The sequence below is a fragment of the Parambassis ranga genome, chromosome 6 (assembly GCF_900634625.1).
Source record: "Parambassis ranga chromosome 6, fParRan2.1, whole genome shotgun sequence".
Lineage (NCBI taxonomy): Eukaryota > Metazoa > Chordata > Actinopteri > Ambassidae > Parambassis > Parambassis ranga.
The window spans coordinates 12,512,322-12,534,064 of NC_041027.1; the positions used below are offsets into that span (position 1 = coordinate 12,512,322).

A 21,743-nucleotide genomic window follows, 5' to 3' on the forward strand; every position below is an offset into this window, starting at 1 on the left:
CACTGCAGCTGAAGGCAAAGCAGTGGCAGGCAGGCAGCCAGCAGAGAGAACAGAACATGTGCTTTATCAGAGGAGGCAAACTTCATAAATGATTGTTGGAACATAAAGTATTATTCCAACCGCCAGCTTTAAAAAGAGATGCGTGTAAAACTGCTGACGTACAGTTAAACTGAAAGAGGACATTATATTCATATTTTTGGGTGTATGAATGGGAGGAATGAATGCTTCACGAGTATCACAAATACCCGTTTCTTTATAAATACGCCACATTTGATTAATATTAACAATAGCATATCTTCCACGTATGATCACATGGCCCAACGTTGTATAATCAATATCTTAAAATACACAAATTCATAAGATGTAACACAGACAGAAACTTTTTACTTGACCTTATTTTATCTTATTTACTTACTAATTCTTATCTCATTTTATGTCATAATTTTATTTCATGTTAATTGTTATACGTTTTATGTATGCACCAATATCTAAGGCAAATTCCTAGTAATGTGAAACCTCCTCGCTTGCATGACAATAAACACGATTCTGATTCCGATGATTAGCCATGGAGTACAGCAGGGTTCTATGTTTGGTCCCATTTTGTTCACGTTTCAGTGGAAATTTTTAACACGGACACATGACAAAAATGGCTAAATGAGAGGGGAAAAATTAGACCTCAGAACAGTTACAGCTAAGACCCCATTCACACTGGGGAAATCAATCCAGCTAGAGCGGGATTCGGGCCATATCTGGATATATCCGGATCGTTTTTTTTCTGAGTCTGAACAACGCGAATCCAGCCGTCGAACTACGTCAACTTTGCCCCGAGTTTATTTTCCACAGGGCTACAAAGGAATAAACTGCTTTTTGAACAAAAGAACGAGCGACACGGGACAAAATGCATGATGCATGCACACGCGCGGTCCTACCACGGCCTAAACTGACTCTGTATATTACGAGGCGCCACCTAGTGGTTTGGAGAACAACAAACAAGCCAGATTAAGCCGGATTGAGTGCAGACACGTGTGTGTGATAGCCAGATTTGAAGATAGGTCTGAATGCATCCAGCTTAAAGGCTATCTGGATTCAATCCTACTCTAGCTGGATTGACTTATGGCGTATGGCACATTTATCATCCTCATCTCTTTGACACTAACTTAAAAGCATGTACCAGTTACCTGTATGTCTTGCATGTATCGCATTGGCCTGTTGTGTCATGTAATCCTCTCTCCTGTTGATCCGTCTCGTCGGTGTCACTGTTGCGTCAGACGGAGCTGCATTAAATCCACTCTTTAACTGCGTCTTATTACTGATTCAGAGGAGAGGGTTAGAGGGCGTCTGCCGGCTGAATGGAGATATCACACTCTGTCAGACTTTAAACAGAATAGCATATCACTGCTTTAGCCTCACACTCTGTTTATCTGCCTCCTTTCATCACATGAGGAGTTTTTATTCAAAATATATCATCTTACATAGAATAATCGTGGTTACTGAGGAAAATCAGCAAATCAGATAACAGAAACACACTGTTCCTTCAGCTTAACTCTTCTGTCTGTGCTCTCAGACCACGATTAAGGTTCTTTTAGGATCAAAGTTTTTGTTTCATCCTGCCTTTTCACTGTAATTCTGACACAATCCCCGTTTGAAGCATGATTCAAAGCATGTAAATCCCTGTAATATACAGAAAAATGTGGCCAGAGGTGCTGATTTACCAGCTTCAGTTTGATTTCTTTTGGTCAACGGTGGCTTTTAAATGCATAATCTGTTGTATTAACTTACATGCTCTGTGTAATATAAACGGAATGTAGCAGTATTGGCCCATTCCCGCTGATTCAAGTCAAAGATGCAGCCTTGATGTCCACTGCAGGGACCATTAACCGGCAATTTCTCAGGGTGGAAACTTTAGGGAACCTTTAGAGTGTACGGGTCAAACTCCAGTTTTATCAGTTTTCTGTTCAAACTTTTCGAAGCCCTAAAATAATGTGCTGAGGTCTTTGTGCATATGAGACGCCGGAGGGGACGTGATTCAGTGTCCCCAAATAATTTAAGACTGCGTGCCATGAAATCAGGCATTTAACTAGTTCAGTGATTGTACAAACACATCCATAAAACACTAACCACGGTGTTTTGATGTCATTATTGTGCAGCCATACAGGTTTTTAGTACACCAGAGAGACACAAGTGAAACAATCTCTGTTTTTTTTTTTTTGTTCCTTTCTGCTGAGTCTCATCATCCCCGGAGCAGGATGTCATCTCCGACTGTGTAAGCAGCGACTTCCTTGGCAAATCGGTTCCTGTTCTGATTAGCATGCTGACACTGGAGTCAAATTTCCACTGTGGAAAAATAGAAGGATCTCTCCGGATTTGTCACCCAGCGTGTCTGAACGTTGGTGGCTGTGTTGGTCGCTGCAACATGTCCCACAATGATTTTCTATATATAGCATATATTTAGTATTTATACCCTTCAGACTTATAAAGTGATTCTTTTTTGTAGGCTGCCTTGTGCATGGCTGTAAATATAGTTACATGTGCACAAATATGCATTATAACGTCTTTTATTATCAAGAAGAGGAAGCCTTGTTAGGCAGTGTAGTGTAGCGGTATTGTTGCTCCCTCAGGCCATACTCTACATTTCCTAGTGGGCTTAGTTACACTAATGAGTGGTTTATAACTACAGATCCCACAGATGAACCTCTGGCTGCAGCTCTGACTTGTAGCATCCACAGTTATGCGCTCTTAAAAGGTTTATTATCCAGCTGACTTCCTGACCTGGCTCATCCCTTCTCTTCTCCTTCATTAAGCCTAAAATCCTGCTAAGGTAAATGTGGAGAAGGAGCAGAGACAGGCTTTATCATGTGCACTGACTTCTATCCTCGTGTTTAATAGGCAGAAAAACCTCCTCAAAACGATTTTTCTGAGCAGACATTTACACGCTGGCTTCAAGTTGTGCGTCATTTTGTCGTTCTAGCAAAACTATCTGCTCTTTCTCTGCCAAGCTGTTTAGGAGCTATCACACAAGAGGATTGATCTGAGTCACATTTAATGAAAGGAGAGAGGAAAACTACACACTGAGACTAAAAAGGCTTTCAGGTTGGAGTCTGACATTTAAAGAGGAGTGATAAAAAAAGTCCAAATGTCAGAAAATTCTTATAGAGTTTAAGAAAGCATGGCGGCAAATACTTTCGTTTTCTTCTTTCTTTCTTTTTTTTAATTTCTGGTGACTCTTTTAGAGTTAATTCCCAGATGCAGAACATATCCAGCAGATGGTGCACTCTGTTACATCAGCCCATCACAACACAACAGTGTGCTCCTTGGCTTCAGGATCAAGACCACAGCACCATCAAGGGGGGGGGGGGGGGGGGCTGTGGAGAATCTGTTATCAGCTCTCCACCCAAAACTGAATGATTTATGTCAGAGCAACAAAGAAGTCAGAAGTGAAAACTCCAGTATTTCAAACTGTACTGACATGGCAGCTTGCTCGGATATGTCAATAAAATGTTGTAAAAACAGACAAGAGATGAGAGTTCCGATTGGCTACTTTATTAGCATAAAGTAGCCAATCGGAACTTAGCTTGATGCTACCAGAATGCATTGCAAAGCCTTTCACAGACAATGATTGGGTATGATGTAACTAGCATCAGATCAATCAAACTAAAAAATTATAGTGATGCTAACTTACAGCTAGCTGGCTAACCTTAGCTTGTTTGCTTGCTAATGTTGCACTTGTTCACCTTAATCGTTCCCCCCTGTGTCTTAAAAAAAAGGGGGTAAAACAACTGCAGTTCTCCTCTTGGCCTCTGGGGGCTGCTTCCAAAGATGAGTCAATCTCCATAGACTTCCATATTAAAATGTCCAACTGTACAGAAAAAAAAACGGATGACATCCTGTTTTATCTCCAACACACTCACAGTCAAACATCACACATTATTCCCTTCAGTACAGCAACAGATGAATGTGACAGGTGCACACACATCCGCCTCCCTCTGATCTATTTTAACTGATGGAGACTGAAAAGTATGAACTCAAAATAAAGAATGTTCTCTTTCTTTGCATGAAGTCAAACTAATGGACTGCTCGAGGGCGAGAGAACTTTATCTAATCCCTCAATGACTTTAAGCACTTCCTGGTGGCAGGGAGTACAAGCTGACATGACAGAAGACATTACGTCTCCTGTTCTCAGCAAATGACAGGCCGGAGTGACTTGGCTGCCTCAGATCAATAAAGATCCCAATCTCCAGCTCGGCGTTCTGATGACAAGAGTGATAAGTATCACCTTTAAAGCAGAGCTGCTGTCTTGATAGACCCACAGCATGAAAATTGATAAGGCTCTCAGGCTGTTCTCCTTGAATAAACCCTCCAGTTGGTAAAATAGACCGTTTTTTTCTTCTTTTTTAAAGGATTTATCTTCCTCCCTTCCTCACCATGACGTGTCTGAAGTGAAACCAGCATTAGCCTTCTGCCTGTGTGGAGTTTGAAGAGTAATCAGTGGCATGAAGCAAAAACTAAAGTGAACAGATATATTTCCTGTGGCTGTCGCTGCTGTGATACCTGTCTGCTTTGCTGACAGCCACCTGATTAGACCGCTTCACAGGAGCTCATTTTCAAAACAACAGCCTCCCACTTCCTCAGATATCCTGGAGCAGACATAGTGATGCTAAGCTAAGACTGTGAAAGTTGCATAATCTCATCCATGTGTTAGCAAACGTCTTGCTGCTCCATAAAGTTCTAAATTAACTAAAGGAACAGCTCGGCCCTTTGGGAAATATTTTAATTCACTTCATTTCTAAATGTGTGAGAAGAGAAGAAGCAGCGTGGAAGCAGGAAAAATACTCTGCACGTCTTCTTCAAGTGTGATTATGATGAAAGCACGGGTCAGTGAATGCATCACTCGATGCATTTTTTAAGCAGCCGAGACCAAGGCTGAGAAAGGAATGCACAAAAACTGCAGTTCCACTAATGGCCACTTGGCTTGGCGGGGTGTGGGATGCTACAGCTTTATTATGAATTGCACCTTTAGATCAGATTTGTATGCCACTCATGTTAAAAAGTGACAGTCCGTCATTCTACCTTTTAAATTGTGTATGATGCTCCATCACACAAGGTTCACACAAAGACTGAATGCTAATTAAAAGGTAAATTATCATTCTTACATGCTAAAAAGAAGGATTTTTATGATTGTGTGTCCTTGGCGTCATGATGTTTCAGATAATTGAGAGTTATTTTGTTTTTTTTTTTCAGCTTCAAATGACGGTTTGACACCTGCGATGGGGTCATTCCAGAAGTTCTGAAGCAGTGTATACGCCGAGAATCAATTTCACTGCAGCTTTGTTCACAGACTTTCTGACTTTAAACATGTCCACCAGTTGGCCTTGGATGTCTGGACCTTTCTCTTCCCTTCAAATCACTCTGAACCATCTCCACAGGCACCATTGACAATCCAAGTCAGGTAAAAAAAACAAGCTTGATTTTCTGGATGTAAATTACGAACCATATAAAAAAGACTGATTTCTCCATGGAGATAAAGGGGTCAAGTATAAATCGGATTTTCTGTACTACAATGTAATTTAAAACCTTAAAACCACTTGAGTTTACGCATCAAACTACCTGGTTAGTTTTCCACAATAAGACGACTTGGTTAGGTTTAGGTATTAAAACTTCTTGCTTGGGTCCAACATTTTTCCCATTTTTTTGCTACCATAGTAACAAATTTTGCCTTAAACATCACACGTCACATGCACTTTTTAGATATGACCACAAGTGGGCACCAAATATACACATTCTGGTCGTTTCAATGACAATATAGACTTCTTCTGTTCTCCTAACTACAAAGATGGCTGAAACAGACATGTTGGTTTAACAAAGTCAGTAGAAGTAGAAGTGCACAAACAGAAATGTGAAGGGTGAAGGATTTTAGACAAACAGAGAGGTGGAAGTTAGAAGGTGAGAGAAAAGCTCTGAAAAACAGGAAGAATGAAAAGCAGGCAGAGGATAAAGGATGGAGGTGGTGCAGCATGACTATGGGGTGACAGGATGAATTAGGTGCAGAGAGAGAGAATAGTAAGAGGTCACATCTCAAGCCCATTCATCCACGGGACGTGCGACACATGGCTGTGTCAGAGTGCCTCAGCTCCTCACATTAATTGCCCACTCTACACTCCGATAAGTCACCACAACAAGGAAGTTTTGAAGAGGAAAAAAAAGGAATGTTCTAGATTAAGGGGATGAGATCTGAGTGAAGAGGAACGTTCCTGGAGAACGTCTGTCTGCTCGTGATCAGTCATGTGGGTATTCTGTTCTCATGTCTTTGACTTCTAGCTTTTATTTTCAGTCACTCTCAAGTATCTCAGCTGAATGCGACCGAAACGACGTCTCTCTCTTATGCCCGGTTTACACTGTGCGATTCTGGGCAGTCGCAGACGAAAGACGAGCGTCTTAGGAGTATCGTGGAGATATCTTTGGTCATGGCTCCAAAACAGTGGTCTTACGTCGCGCTGTGAGGCAGGTTCTACCAGCAGTTGTCAGCATCTTGCGACCAAAGACAAGCTGAGATAAAATTCCAGCTGTGTCGGAAATTTAGGATGACTGTCTCACAGTGTGACAGCTGCTACGACCTGTCACTCCACATCCACGTCTTCCTCCTCCTCCTTGCATGTTGACGTACGTCATAACCTGCGATCGCCTGCGATTCAGTAAATGGTCATCGTACAATCTGCATGCATCAAACTTGACGTCGTACCAAAGTTTATTAGATTCACGTCGCATATAAGATTGATAAAAATCGCACAGTGTAAACCGGGCATTAGTAAGCTGAGGTGGTTCGGGCATCTGGTTAGGATGGGCCCCTTTGTGGGCACCAACCCAGCATGTCCTCCACCTGGGAGAAGGCCCTGGGTGGAGTGATTATATCTCTTAGATGGCATGGGAGCGCCTTGGTAGATGAGATGAAGGAGGTGGCTGGAGAGAGCCGTCCTTTGGTTTAAATGGCTTCATAGGATGTGGATGTGTGTGTTCACACACACACCATACACAGCTCCGACACACGCTTTGTGTAGAGCGCCGCCGGGGGTTTGTTTGTGTTTGGCTGCTCAGGGCGGCTTCTACAGCCGCGATCGTGCTTCTACCTTTTCTCTCTTTATTTAGTTAGGTGCCTGAGTGGACACACCTGCAGGTCTACAAGCTGCACTGCTGTGAGCTGTTTCACACTGCCCAGACTCCATGTGTGTGTGTGTGTGTGTGCAGCATGCCCACTGTCAATCTTGTTTTCAGCTTAGCTTCAACAGAACATGGCAGCATTGTACAACATTGTGTAACAGCGTGTGGTTCATGTGACAGAACATGGGCTTTTTTTTTTTCTTTTTTTTTTTGCAGTTGACGGAGCACAAATTGGGATGAAATCTGTGGCTTCGCTGTTGTGTTTTTCAGGCACGCAAACATACAGTACATGCAAACCCAAACCTGAGCTGAGGCTGGCACGCACTCCTACCTCCACTGTCCTCATATTTCTTTGCATAAATTGGTGTCAGCAGCTGCATCTCTGCCTATTCCCCTGTCAGTTCTCCTCCCTCTGCTGCCCTCCCTTCACATCATGAGTCAAAGAGGAGCATCAGAAGAGCTGACAGCTGACGAACACACTTTGACATCAATTTGGAGCATTGTTGACTCGAGAGAGAGGTATTTCTGTTTGTTTTCCTGGCACTGGCACACATTCAGGACTAAAAGAATTTTTTTTTGTAAATATTACCAAAGTTTGAACAAAGGATGCACCAAGGGTTTCATTTTGGTTTGCCAAAAGACATGACAGGAGAAAGTTGGGTCAGGTTGGAGCTATTAGAGACTCATCATAGTTGGCTGAGCGTGAAATAGATGTGTGTGTTGAAATGTGTGTGTTGCCAGCATCAGTAGAGTGCGCAGCCTCCCAGCTGACCTTCAGGGTAATCTATGCCAGTTAGCTGCACAAATAGCATGGCAGCCATTTTATTTTTAATGAGGCAAGAAGCATCTCCAGCCTCCCCCCTCCCTCAGAGAGCGTATCAGCTCCAGCACCAGATGGTTTGTAAGACCGGTAAGACATCAGTTGACCAAAATAGGCAATAAGTAAAGAAGTCTCAACACTTTTGTCCTTGTTCCTGAGTGTTAGAGTGGGCCTGCTGTGTGAGCATTTTAGATATTTAAAGCTGCACTTATCCAAGTCTTTGCATTGATTGTGACAAATCAAGATGTTATTAGCCACCTCTGCCTTTCCCCTCAGAAGAAAATGGAGCATTTAGCATCTTGTAGCTAACTGCTAACTAACAAACTCTAATTATAAGACTGTAAATAAAGACAGATGAACTTTCCGTGATGTCCGTGGGTTTGTCAGAAGTGACTTTGGATGTGTGTGTGTGTGCTGTACAGTTTGCCATCTGCTATCTGTATAAAGCAGATAGGCCACGCCCACATATTGCTAAGCTAATGCCTTGTCAAATATGCAGGCTCATAACTTCGCAATGGATGGGTTGATTTGACACCTCTATCGAAAAGTCAGAACCAATAGATTTGACAGGTAGTAGTAATATTAGTGCTAGACTCACCAATGGCCAGCCACAAAATTCATAATATGCTAAATGACTGTGGCCACATTCTCCCCCAAAAAAGTCCTCCACAAACATAATAAATGTCTAATCCTAATATTTTTAGTCTTGAATAAACACAGACATGTTGGTCTATCTGAACCAAGCATTTATTGCCTTCAAATATGACTGATTATTGCAAATTTACAGAAGAAAGACAGATTTTTTTGTTACTCACACTAAACTTTTTTAGATTTTTTTTACTTTTATATTCTTTATATTCTAATTTACCAAATATTTATAATATAGCAAAACAACTGTAACAGTGTCAATTGGTAAAGTCTGAGCTTTCATATGACACATTGTTTGTTTGTGTGACTTGAAGTATCACAGAGCTAGCAATAAGAATGTGGCAAGTGGGTCGACTTTGATATGAGAATTTCATTTTGATTAGTGATAATTGATTTGCATGGTGTTGAAGTTATGTTTGATGTGTGTAAATGTGACTTATATGTGCTTGTAGTAGAGTTTTTCCTGTTTAATTTAATATGCAATATTATTGTTATTTTTTACCTTGTTAGTACAGTGTTACAGCCGTAACATGGGGCCGTGGGGTGGAAAGGGTTTAACATGGAGGTCTATAGGGATTGGCCTACTTTTGGAGTCTGCTCCTAGTGGCCACAGGGGGAACTGCAGTTTTTGACTACTGCTTGGGTGTATGCATGTTTCAAAGATTATTTACCTTCTATTTCTTTTGATTTGCATTTGTCATTTGTCAACACTCCTGGCTTTGCATCACTTCACATGTCCTCCCATTGTAAGACCAGGTGCAGCTACGACCGCGGTTAATCAGACTTGGTGCTTGGTTTGAAATGAAGCCAACAACTGTAATTCCTGCAGTGGCCACATGAGGTCTGTCTCTAAAAGTGAGTCAAACCCTCCTAGACCTACAGCAGATGTTCTTGTTCTCAATGCATAATGGCCCAGAATATACTGTATATATCGTATGTGTGCAACAGGATGTGCTTGACTGCGTACTCGATGGTGCGTGAACAGTAATCTGTCTCCTTGTTTGCATCTGAATCCAGTGAAGATATGCATCTCAAATAATACCCAGACTCTTACTTACAAGTTGAGTTGGGGTGCTCCTGTCTCCCTCACTGTGACACAGCTGGATAATCAATAGCCGCAGGGGATTCCACTTACAGTATACACACATGCATACGTACATACTTACACCCTCTGCTCCTCACAGAGCCATGTAAGCATTGATTCTGCATGTTTTCAGGTCATATTTATCCGGAAAGCTGGCACCAGACCCAGTTTCCCCGCTTCATGTTTGCAACCCTATTTCCAGCAAGACCCATTTAAAGAGAGACAGGAGCCCCCAGAGGGAACGCTAACACTTCTGCTGACACCGTGATACCATGTGACTTCTAGCTCTGTTATTAGCCTCTGTCTTATTTATACACCTTTAATCTGTAATGAAAAAAGAGACAGTAAGGAAAATGGATCCCCTCCCTGTTGCGTGTGGGACACTCGGGTGTCAAGGTGGCGTCTTACTGAAAGTCACATGGCCGATGGGGTCGTACTGTGAAAACTTAAACTCATGTTCCAATACGGCTGCTTGAAACATGCATCAGGCAAAAACAAGTTAATGGTATGATACTAGATTCCCATATATTATGTGTATGAAAGTTAATCCACATGCGTGTATTGATCGATATATATATATATATTTATTCCTGTAGCCTTTTTTTTGCTAGCTGTACGTGGGACATCTTTAATGAATCTTGTTGTAGAGGGAGGTAACTTTGGACCTGAGGCTACACAAACACACACACACACACAGTGTAAGCTAATAGATAATTGTTTTTTTGTCTGTTATGTGTAATTTAAGGACTAGTCTAGGTCATCTGTGGTAGATAAAGCCCATTTTTTGAGAACACCCTGCAGCAATTAAGTCTCTAACATGTAGCAATTTGAATATGTTGTGTTTTCTTAAGTAATTGTATATTTGTTTAGCCCTCCTAATTAAAAATTAGCATAATCCAGATGTGTGTGTTCTTTTTTTATGGAGGACACTTTAGGCTAGTTTTATGTGAACCTCAGGGCTTCACAAATACTCCAGTCACGACTCATAAATCCAGATGGATTGGTAAATATGTTGCCTACTGTACCACTTTATTCCAGCACATCTGGTCATAATAATCCTCAAAGTCTCTGAAGCACTTCTTGAATATCTCTCCTGCATTAAACAAGGAGACGACCCTGAAACGTACTCATTCATTTCATATAGCATATAAAAAAATACAGCTTAGACCTAATTATGTACTATATATTTAACACATATGTACACTGTTGTTGTATTGGAAGTGTTAAATGAAATGAATTAAGATTAAGATTAAGAAACCTTTATTAGTCCCACAATGGGGAAATTGCATTTTTGCAACGGCATACAGACAGCAAGGGATAAGTTAGGAAAAAGATATATACAATATAAAATAGGCTACCAATAAAAGATATATACATTATAAACAGTTTACATATTTAACAGTTATTGCACAGGTGAGTGGAGGTAGAAATGGTATATAAACTGTACATAGTGCAACTAAATAAATAACAGTAAAATAAAAGCACACTGTGGTGTGTAAGTATTGCTCCTATCAGAAGTGTTTATTATAGAGTCAATATGTACACATGTATTTAAATGGAAATGCAGTGACACTCAGGGTTGCATCAAACTCACCAGATAAAAATACAAACAGAGCCTCTTTCAGCATCTCACTGCCTGGAACCTTTTTTAGACACTAGCGCTCTGAAAGTGGCCAATCTTTCTCCATTCTTGGCTTTCCTTAAGTTTTTTTTTTTTTGCTCAATGCCATGGACATATTGCCTTGCTTGATTGCATTGTCACAACCCCCGGGCGGGAGCTGTTAACTCTTCGCAGGAAGAATGAGCTCCCAGGGGTTCGGGGAAGTGGTGATGGTGAAGGAGGCATCAGCTGAAAATGCTGAGGGAGGCAGAAGTGTTAGAGGATGAAAAGAAACAGAGGATTAGACTGTTAGACCACGGCGTGGCCATGAATATTTAGTTTTGTGTCCTTTCATCACCATGTGTGTATTTTTCTACAACAGAAATGGGGGGTTTTGAAATGAGCTTCTCCACATGGCTGAGGTCACAAGATGCACTAAAACCTCTACTGAGCCATTTTCACTTTAACCTGACGGGTCTTAACAACAGGCTCTGCCTCTGAGGAGCAGGGAGATTGCACGTTGGACACAATGCATGCTGGTATGTCTTTCTGGGATGTGAGCTGGCAGAAAGTCAGCTAGCTTTGTTACCTACTGTCATGAATCACCTATGAGTGACAATTATCAGCCATATCTTTCTATTTAAATGGTGTCAATTGATGTGAAAGGAGTTGTGCAGGTCTGTGTGTGTGTGTGTCTTTGTGTGCTTGGAGAGCGCTGGCATTGAAACTGATCATCTGTCATTTATCACGTAATAGGGGACTCAATATAAGTTTTGGAAGATGAATTGTGTGCAGCCAGCCTAGCACAGAGGGACTGAATGATAAACACAGCCTCAGGTCACACACACACACACACACACACAGCTATTCAGCCCTTGCATTATCTGGTGGCATTAGTCTGATGCCTGGAGCGATCCTCCATCACAGGAGGCGATCTTGGGGACAATATCCAGGCTGAGGAGCTCTCTGCTGGGCTGTGCTGGGGCATTGCAGCTGCTGTCTGGTAATGGATGTAGGTGATGGTGGTGGTGATGGTGGTGGTAGTGGAAAAACAGTGGCAGTTATAACTGCAATACATGAAGCCATAAAAACACACCTTGCACATACACACCAGGGTGCCTGGTCATGCGGTGCTAATGCCGTCCTGCAGGATGGTGTAATCAGTGTTAGGGCTGCGGAGCATGTCAAAACACAGAGCAGTGAAATCTCAATCGCAGGATAGGAGCCCGATGGCGCAGAAAGGAGGGAGAGAAGAGGAGAGAATGGAAGAGAGGTGGCGCTGTGAAAACAAACAACAGTGGCCGTAGGTTGAAGCAGAGCGTGAGATTCAAATGTTACAGCCGACTGAGGGGTCAGCCATGACTGAACGGCAGCAAATCTTTCTTGGTCGCACTCCTGGGATGGCGCGGCAGCAGCAAATCAAACAGGAAGGTCGTCTCTTTCTATGGATCAGAAAAGGGACACTGAAACAACAAGGCTATTGGATAACAGTAAATATCTGTTCTTTACTGTCTCTGCCTGTTCCCTCTGGCTGGGGTCAATACCAGCGTTTAGTATCAGTGACCTGGGTCCATTATCCCTCTCAGGCTGCGGTGTATGTAGCCCGGAGATGTAAAGCATTACTGTCTCCTTCTGTTTCATCTCCTACCACACGCTCCGGAGGGACGGCGGGCAGCAGCTGAGACCTTCCTGTGGCCACAGCCTGCAGTGTGTGTGAAGTGTAGAGTTAGAATGATATTGACCTTTGATAGAGGATTTTAAACTGGATATCAGTCACTCTTTGTTGTCTGCCTCTATTGTGAAGCAATAGATCATTGGACAATTGATCAGCGGTTGTCAGGAGAAACCTTGAATCGCTAAATTGTCACTAAAATCTGTAGAAAAAGAGTTGTGCAAATTTCCCTGACTTTTATTGTGGTGTAATATTTTACCTTTTATTTACTTGGAGAAAGAATCTTTCCCAGGAAATTATCAATCATCTTCCACAGCTCATATTACCTGTGGTGTACCACAAGGTTCAATTATAGGTCCTTTTTATATCATATTTACATACTTGTGTCATTATTGCCATTCAGAGACACATTTATTTATAAACTCAGCTCCCAAACAGAAATTGTATTATGTTGTCCCCCAAATTTCAAACCACAAACCATAAAAGTTGCACACACATACATGACTATGAGACTATGGGGTTAAATCATTGACAGTAAAAACTATGGACAGAGCTTCCGTGACATCTCCCGTTTGTTTCTGAAGGCTCGGTGGGAGGTTCCGGGATGTGCTGACCGCCGCCATGTTGGCAGCGTCACATCCGGCAAAACTCTCAAATATGGACAAAGAGGGGGAGCACGAGCGGGGTTTAGGGGGGCGGGCGATCGTGGAAGCAGGAAACTCGCTCTGTGATACGTCAACTGTCTGTCACTCAAGCGGCAACGCCCATAATTATGCATAATTTTAAGTCCGAATACCATTGAAACGAGTGAGTTGTAAAACAATTCACCCCCCCTACAATTGACACTAGAAGAGAACCTATCATTTGAGACCAGAGTGGTTTTTGTACCAGGCTGTAAACATGTTCTTTTCTGCTGTGAAGTCGGCCATTTTAACATGGGAGTCTATGGGAAATGACTCGCTTTTGGAGCCAGCCCCCAGTGGTTGCAGCGTGAATTACAAGTTTTGACACTTAACTCCATTGTATTTGAGTGGCACCAAAAAATCCAATATCAGTGATTGCACAGCCTGGTTGAAGAAAAAAATGTTGTGGAAAAACTAGATACTAGATACTAGATACCACTGGAGATGAGTAAAAAGTGTGTTCTTGTGTGCACACCAGTGTTAACAGCATGTGTGCCTGTATGTTCCTACAAAGCCTCAGAGAAAATCTTTCCCATTTATTCTGCAGCAGCAGATGCCCGCAGGGCGCAGTGGGAGCACGCGCCTCCACCTTGCTACTCTGTGACCTGTTTTTTCTGGTCTGCAGCTGCACCTGCAGCCTCTCATCGCACAAGGCATCACGGTTCAGCTGCTACGGCTGTCAGAAATCTGAGAACATTGGTATTCTTGGACCGAAAGGTGTCTTGAGTGAGGCTAAACCAGAAAATGATCACGGCTAAGAGAGTTCTGATTATTTCTTTTCCAAAATGTTGTCATTTCAAACACATTATGATTGCATTTACACACATTTATTGGCCCAGAGGTCAATAGCAAAACCATTTCAGATACAGTTGTATTCTGTTATCTATCTTCTTTTAATGCCCATGTGCTCTGGTCTCATGTAGGTGGAGGTCTTATGCCAAGTGACCCATAAACAGGGCTGCATCATCACATTACCTGCCTCCAAAATCCTCCGAAATCAGATTAAGAGGATGGTTGTTGTTGTTGTTGTTGTGTAACTGACCTGAAATCACTGTCTCGAGGCGACAGTCCTCCCACCACCTCCATCTCCTGAGCCTCCTACTCTGTGGTGTCGACAGAGGCCTGGTCAGAGCGGGTCTGCCGCCTCCACCTACCAACTTCCTGCTGTGTGAGCTCAGGAGAGCCTGAGAGAAGAGCCGCAGTCAATCCAGGACAGAGAGGAGCGAGAGAGAGAGAGAGGGATGGTGGGCGGAGGGATGATGGGAAAAGAGAGAAGGGCAGGCAGGTGTGGGGGGTATATTTACAAGACATTTTGACAGCAGTGTTCACCTTCTGCCAAGTGCAGTGCGACTGCTCATGGTGACATTTAGTGAGCATGCTCAGAGGGCACTGGCATCAGCAGACTCAGACTGTCATCTCAAGCATCAGGCGAGACGTAACCACATATTTCTCATTATTCAGTCTAACAAATGACTTGATGGACGTCTTTTGAAAAGTGTTCATTGTTCCACAATCTACATCCATTCACACCTTTTTGACCCTTTTGCGTTGCCATAGATAGATAGATAGACCTGATTTCATATCGGTGTTGGGCACAGTTGCTGATGTACTTCAGATAATAGTCACACATCACTGATCCACTTACCAATCTGATTTGACTCCTTAACCATGGCTTCAAAAAAAAAAACAAAAAAACAAGCAATCTTCCCTGGCTGTTTTTCTGCAGTGATGGAATTATGCTGACAGACAGATGCTGCCAAAATACAGCTTGAATATGTTTCATTTTGATATAAAATATCACACAATAGTAAAATGTAGGCCACTCATTCTTTCCTCTGAGCAGCAGTCTGTCTTTATGGCAACACTAAAATGTGTTACAATCCAGTATCTGGGCTTTTCCATAACATTTGTTTTTTGAACCTCAGTATGAAGCAATGCATCTCCACAACCAATAACCAGTTTATAGTGAGTGGATCAGTCACAGCTATCACTAAAGTGTAACAATATCAACATGCCTGGTGGTGGATTAAAATCTTTATGAGGCTCGTTCACTGCACCCCCCGCCTCTGTCACGAGAGGCCAGCATCCATATGTAAATGCCCCGCTCTCTGCTTCCCTCTCCCTGCCAGTAAACTTGATTAAAGTTCTGTACCCAGGCTTCTACTGAGGGATTGCCCCAGTTCGATGCAATTTTACATGGCAGCAGATGAACGATCTCACTCACCGCCAGAGTTACGTAGCTTTGGCAAATTCATCACGTCGGCTGAGTATAGACATCCATACAAAAAAAAAAAAAAAAGAAAGATGGAGGGGGAAGGTTATGGTTGCTGGTGCACTCAATCACATCCAGGGAAAAGGCCCCTGTCTCTATTTTTCTCCATCACTCAAATGCAAATAAAGGACATCCATCAAGTGCGTGGCAGCCTCTCGGAAGATAACGAACTGATAGCATAATCATTAGCCTTGCAAAGCTGCTGTCCGCTGCGGCCTCTGCACTTTGGTTGCTGGTGACTTTTGGACAGAATGAGTGGATGTGTTTACCGAAAATTCGGTTTGACGTGCACAACAGCCTGATTCGTCTAAAAGACCACATTCTAGAACTGCAGACATCTTCATGAGTCTCACAAGTCTTTCAATTCTGCTCTAAGGGAGCTGTAAGGGCTCCATTAGGCCAGTGGAGGATAGATATTTTTGGAAAAAATACATGTTTTTGCATTTATTCAACATGCAGCTATATGCTGGCTCCAAAAGTTTCTATTAGGATGTGCTTTAAAGCCATAAGGAAACTACCAAGTAGACTTTTTTCTATTTTTATTTGATTTTAATTTCACCTAATGCAACCGCAGGCTGCATGGATAAGTGTTTTTCAAATAAAAAATATATATAAATTTTTTGCTGTAACAGTTGCTTGCTCTGTTTCCTCTTGTGCCTGCACCCGCAGGCTATCTTTTACCCTTTAACATTATTAGTGAGTTTACGGGGTGGAATCTAGAAGCTTCTCCAGCTTCTGTGCTCTCCATCTCCCTGAGAAATCTCTGAGGGACCAATCAGTGGCTCAGTAATCCTGGCACCCAGCGTCTTCTCACAGCCATTCCATAATTCTGCTTCTCAGAAGTATTTAGAATGATGGAAATCTATTGTTTTTTTTTTTCTTTCCCTTGCTTCCTTTCGAAGGCATGAAATATTCCCCCCAGATGCCCATTTCATATTTCATCAAAAGTACCATGTACAACAATTCCTGCAAACATCATTCCAGTTAATTTCAGCCAACACTATATAAACCAGTGACTATTAAAAAAATAAATAAGGCAGAGCAGCTGTGTGAAATTGCAAATGACAATACAAATCAGGACAGGGGAGATAAAATTGCATTTATCAGGGTAATAAAATGCACATGCATGACAGGATTGTAGGTAAATAATGTATTTATAGTAAAACAACACACACACGGAACCTTTGTTGCAGCAGCCGAAGGAGGGGGGAAATAATTAAGAGCTGCACCCAGTTTAAAGAATCACAACAAAGATGAAAATTCCGATTATATAGCGCAAATATCAGCCTTTATTACTACTTCACTATGAAAACCTAAGGTATGTTACCGAAGGACTTGACTATTACATAATATACCGAGTTATGTTGGTGCTTAATAAAGGTTTACTCAAACGAAAAATGCTAGCATTCCGAGCTAAAGGGCACCTAGCTGTCCGCTAATAATTAGCCTCCAATGACCAGTTTCTACTTTAGCTCGGCAATATTACATTTTTTTGTATTATTCTGCTTTGTAGTTGTATATTTTGTCTACTCATACTTAGAAGTATTATTATTTTAGCAGTAGTAGTAAATTAAATTTGACAAAAGTCAAGTTTAAGCAGGCACTTTCGGGGCAGCTCAGGGGTCCTTTCCGGTGACGTCACGGGAATCTTGTTGGAGCACCTGCGTGTCGGACATGTTGGACTTCCGGGGAGCAGTTTGGTGTTTTCAGGTGAGCAAACATAATGAAACGTTGTGTAGCCGCGGTGAAAGGGACAAACTGATGCTATGATGGGTTTATATTTTATGAGTTAACTGAAATGTGTAACTGATTTGCTCGTCTTTTAGAGTAGCTTGTAAAAATCTCAGCTGTACAAAATTATTTTGAGCAAAGACGGTCAAGGTGTGTATTAAAACCAGCTAGTGTACTCAAGTAGCCCGCAGCATTCAGACTTGTTCCACTTTGGTGCTTTTATTTGTGTATTTATAATCAGTGAGTACACACAGGGATTCAAACTTCTTCCTTTATTTCCAATGCGCAGCATCGTGTGTGGGAAATTCTCTGTTTTATTAAAATATACTATGTGATAAATTGCACTACTTCAGTTACTCGTCAGAGGCTATGTTGGGATTTTGTGTGTGTCAAGATCTTACCTTTATTTTTACACTGCAGATAAGTCCAGAAGGTCACAGGAGGGAATAAACGCAGGCTGCAGACAGCAAAAAAGAAGAAGGTGAAGAAACGTATAAAAGAAAATGGTAGAAACAGCGGCATAAACAAAGAATACAGGATAGGTGCAGAGATGAGCCAAGAAGAAAAAAGGAAATTCAGAGGTGAGCCATGCTCAAATCGCAGTGGGTTAACTGTGCCAACGTATAAATGGGATGAGTTCAGTAGCTGTGTGTTTGTGTAAGAGTGCATAAAGGAAAAAGGAATATTCACAGACTGCAGCTGTCAGGCTGGTAACATGCACAGACTGAACACACTAACCCAGTCCTTGCTGCCCTTCACTGGTTGATTTTAATGCTTCTTACAAACTCCCTATGACTATGACCTTTGCCTGAGATCCTCCACAAGGGCCCTATTAGAAGTACCATATTTATGACTTGTCACTAAAGGCGACTTCCTTTACCTGTTCAGGCTCTTCAGCTGAGGAACTCCTTGCCTGAGGACCTTCAGACAGGCAATGACACCGTGGCTCTCGCCTTTTCACCCACTATTATCACTTGACTTATTAGTAAAATGTAATTTAAAGGTAGAGTAGGAGATTTCATTCTGATGCACTTTTTGTTCAATTAGTGTAACTTCTCTTTACAATCCGATAGCAACCAATTAGTTCGGCAGTTTCTCATTAAAACGAAGAATATGAATCATCTGTGGAAGCTATAAAACGCTAAAAACATCAGCCAATCCTCCAGGTGGACCCTGCGCGGAGTATTGGCTGGTTGTCACTCTCTTCCTGCTCTGCGCGCACCAGAGAGGTACCTGCATGATGGCCGAAGTCACAGACCGCAGCTCGTCTTCAGGTAATGCGCGTCCATGTGATTGGGAGGCGTGGCTTCGGGGTGAGCTCTGAGAGAAAGGGGCGTGTGTTTACTTTCAAAATCTGGCTGACTCTCACTGAGTTTTCAAAATCTCCTACCCTACCTTTAAAACCTGCAAGTTTTTTTTCTTTGCTTTCTTTGTAAAGCACAAATATATTATCGTTATTAAGGTCACTCATTTTGTATTTTCTCACTGGCAGGACCAGCAACAGCCATGAGGAGACGGAGTGAGAGACTGCGGTGATCTACCAAAAGGTATTTAAAGTTAGATGTTTGTGGCTGTTATTTATTGGCATGTTGCTATGGGTTATGCCCCCTGGCTCTCAACACCAGCAAATCCATCTGCCCCAATTTCCAAAAACCCAGAAAACACAAACATTTGGAAACATTAGCCTCCTCTTGATGATGCAGTGGATGAGATGGTAGTTTGCTCTGATGTTCCCCATCGCTTTGCATTTTGCACACCCACATCTTCGCATCTGTTTCAGCTCTGTGCAGTGCAGCAGACGGCTGGGTTACTCCATGCCTCTTTTCTCTGAAGGAGAAACACATGTAGTGGTTAAATAAGCATGGATAAACTTTACACACTAGCAGTTAGAGGAACAGACTTGAGTCTCAGCCCTACAAAATGAATGTAAACAGTAAGTGAAACGTACAAGCATGCAATTGTGATGTTTGTATCGCTTTGAATGCATTAGGTCCGGCTGGCACGAGAACTGGGGAAAACACCTTGTGCTTCTCAGTCAGTCTATTATCCTTTGTGGGCCCAGAGTAGATAGGATGCTGCAGCTGGTGCCTCAAAATGAGATTTATCTCCTTGGAATGGAAAAAGACAGTCACTTGCTCTGGTTAGCGAGGTGGAAGGAGGGTGAATTAGCTCGTGTGGAGTTGTGAAATAGACAGAATGGAGTAAAAAGAGATGCACACCGGGGAAATTACTTTCTCCTAATTGTGGGTTGGACAATTTAATCCCGTCATAAAAAAAAAAAAGGAGCCCTGGAGATGCAGCAAGGAGAGAGAACATTTTTATTGACTAAAGCTGTCTGATATCTGAGTAAATTAAACTGGACAAACACACAAACTACTGCTGGAAAGCTTTTTGGTGATTGCTTTATAGAGACAGATTGAATTGAAATAATTGGGCACACGGGTCTACGGGTGCTGCTGTCTGTAAGATATGAGAGATTTTGAGGGTAACCTCTAAGTCAAGTCATTACCGGCAATGTCACCAGAACAAATAGTCTGAGATGTTTAATAATGATCTGTCAACATCTGTTCCTGATATTAGCCTGATCATTTCACATGCTCACTTAATGGGCTTCTTATGAACTGAACTTTAAAGCAGTACGATCACTACTTGGTCACTTTATATAAACTGTGTTAAAGAGGGTCATCCAGCCTCGAGTGTTCTGTGTGCTAATGTGCTCTCTGGTTACTGGATGGGTAGTTCAGGTGGCGGAGCCAGAGCGGTGGAAAGCCAGAGGAAAGGCTTGCAGGCACAGAGCAGATGGTTTCTCTGAACTCTCCTCAGGCAGGAAGGACAACAGCTCTGACACAGACCAGCATTTGTAGAGTGTGATTAATGTAGCTTACATCATCCGGGAGTCACATTTGGAAAAAAAAACTCCCAATACTGACAGCTATGTATTAGGTAATGTAGCCATGAGAGCTGATTGGAGAGGCGGGACGCTCAGCAGAACCTATTGCTGCTTGCCTTTTTTAAATCTTATAACAGTATGGTGTAGTTAGAAGTTGGCCCCAGAGTGCAGATGAGTCAGCGTGAAGAACATTGTGTTGTGCTAAGGATCAGATGAAATGTATTCTGCTCATACTGTGTACATGTACTCAGTAAATGCTGAGTCTTGCTTTGTCCAAAATCGGAGATTAAATGAGATTGTGTCCCAGATTGACTTGGCAGAGTTGCCATTGTTATTTATGTCCTCGCTGTCTCCCGCATTAATATTCATTGGCTCAGATAAACAAAACCGGGTTTCTGTAAGAGTGGACTGCTTTGTGAGCCGAGCCTTCTCTTCAGAGAAGCATTGTAAAGAAACAACAGTTACTCCGTGACATGGCGTGCTGTTACACTTACATTCCAGACAGTGTGTGTGTGTGTGGTTTTTAGAGATGATAAAAAACTATCCATGTTTCCTCCTTCAACAATAGATTGATTATTTATGAGAACAACAGTTTATTCTCTGATGCTTTCTGCCAAAGTTGGCACACACAGTGGCATCGGCTGATGTGAGGAGTCTCCAGATCTTCACCTCCTCCTTTGTGTTTGTGTTTACTGTTCGTCGTGCCCTCTTGAGGGCGCCTGCAGGAGAGGAGTTTGTGTTGTTTTGAGCCAGCCTCTGCAGTTTGCTGCTCTACGGGCTAATTAAAAATCATCCTCAGACTCTTCTCAAATGAACCTGAGCTGGAGCTTTTCACGACTGTGTGGACACCTTGAGTGTGTTCATTTAGATGTAAAAACAAACTCAGGTCTGTGTGGCTTTTAAATCGTTATAAATAATGTGATATTGATAGTAATGACAGCCACCATTTCTTATTATAATATCAACAAAACGCTAGGTCGTGACTGAGGGAAAACTGGCATTATAATAATTGTTTGGAATGGTGCATAATTCCTGGGTGGGGAAAAAAGTAAATCTGTTAATTTGTATTATTATATAAATCACGTTCGAACGAATCTAGAAAAAAACGTAAATGTTCAAATATATTCGAACACCAATATACCCCATCAATACACCACAACACAGTAATTGCTTTGTTCATTTGGCTTTTTA

General features: G+C 42.1%; 1 protein-coding gene across 4 annotated transcripts in view; it reads left to right on the top strand.

Annotated features, from left to right (window-relative positions):
- The window catches only part of ca10a (carbonic anhydrase Xa), a 358,548-nt gene that overhangs the window by 43,604 nt on the left and 293,201 nt on the right, over nt 1-21,743 (top strand). The window contains exons 1-3 of one of the 4 annotated variants that reach the window (XM_028408220.1): nt 17,521-17,641; nt 18,083-18,243; nt 19,155-19,209. The exons of 1 other annotated variant lie outside the window; for it this stretch is intronic. The gene's annotated coding sequence lies outside the window, so the exon portion shown is untranslated. Of the gene's footprint in view, nt 1-17,520; nt 17,642-18,082; nt 18,244-18,888; nt 18,937-19,154; nt 19,210-21,743 lie in introns of those variants that run through there. 2 more of the 4 variants (XM_028408221.1, XM_028408222.1) reach the window with 2 other exon arrangements.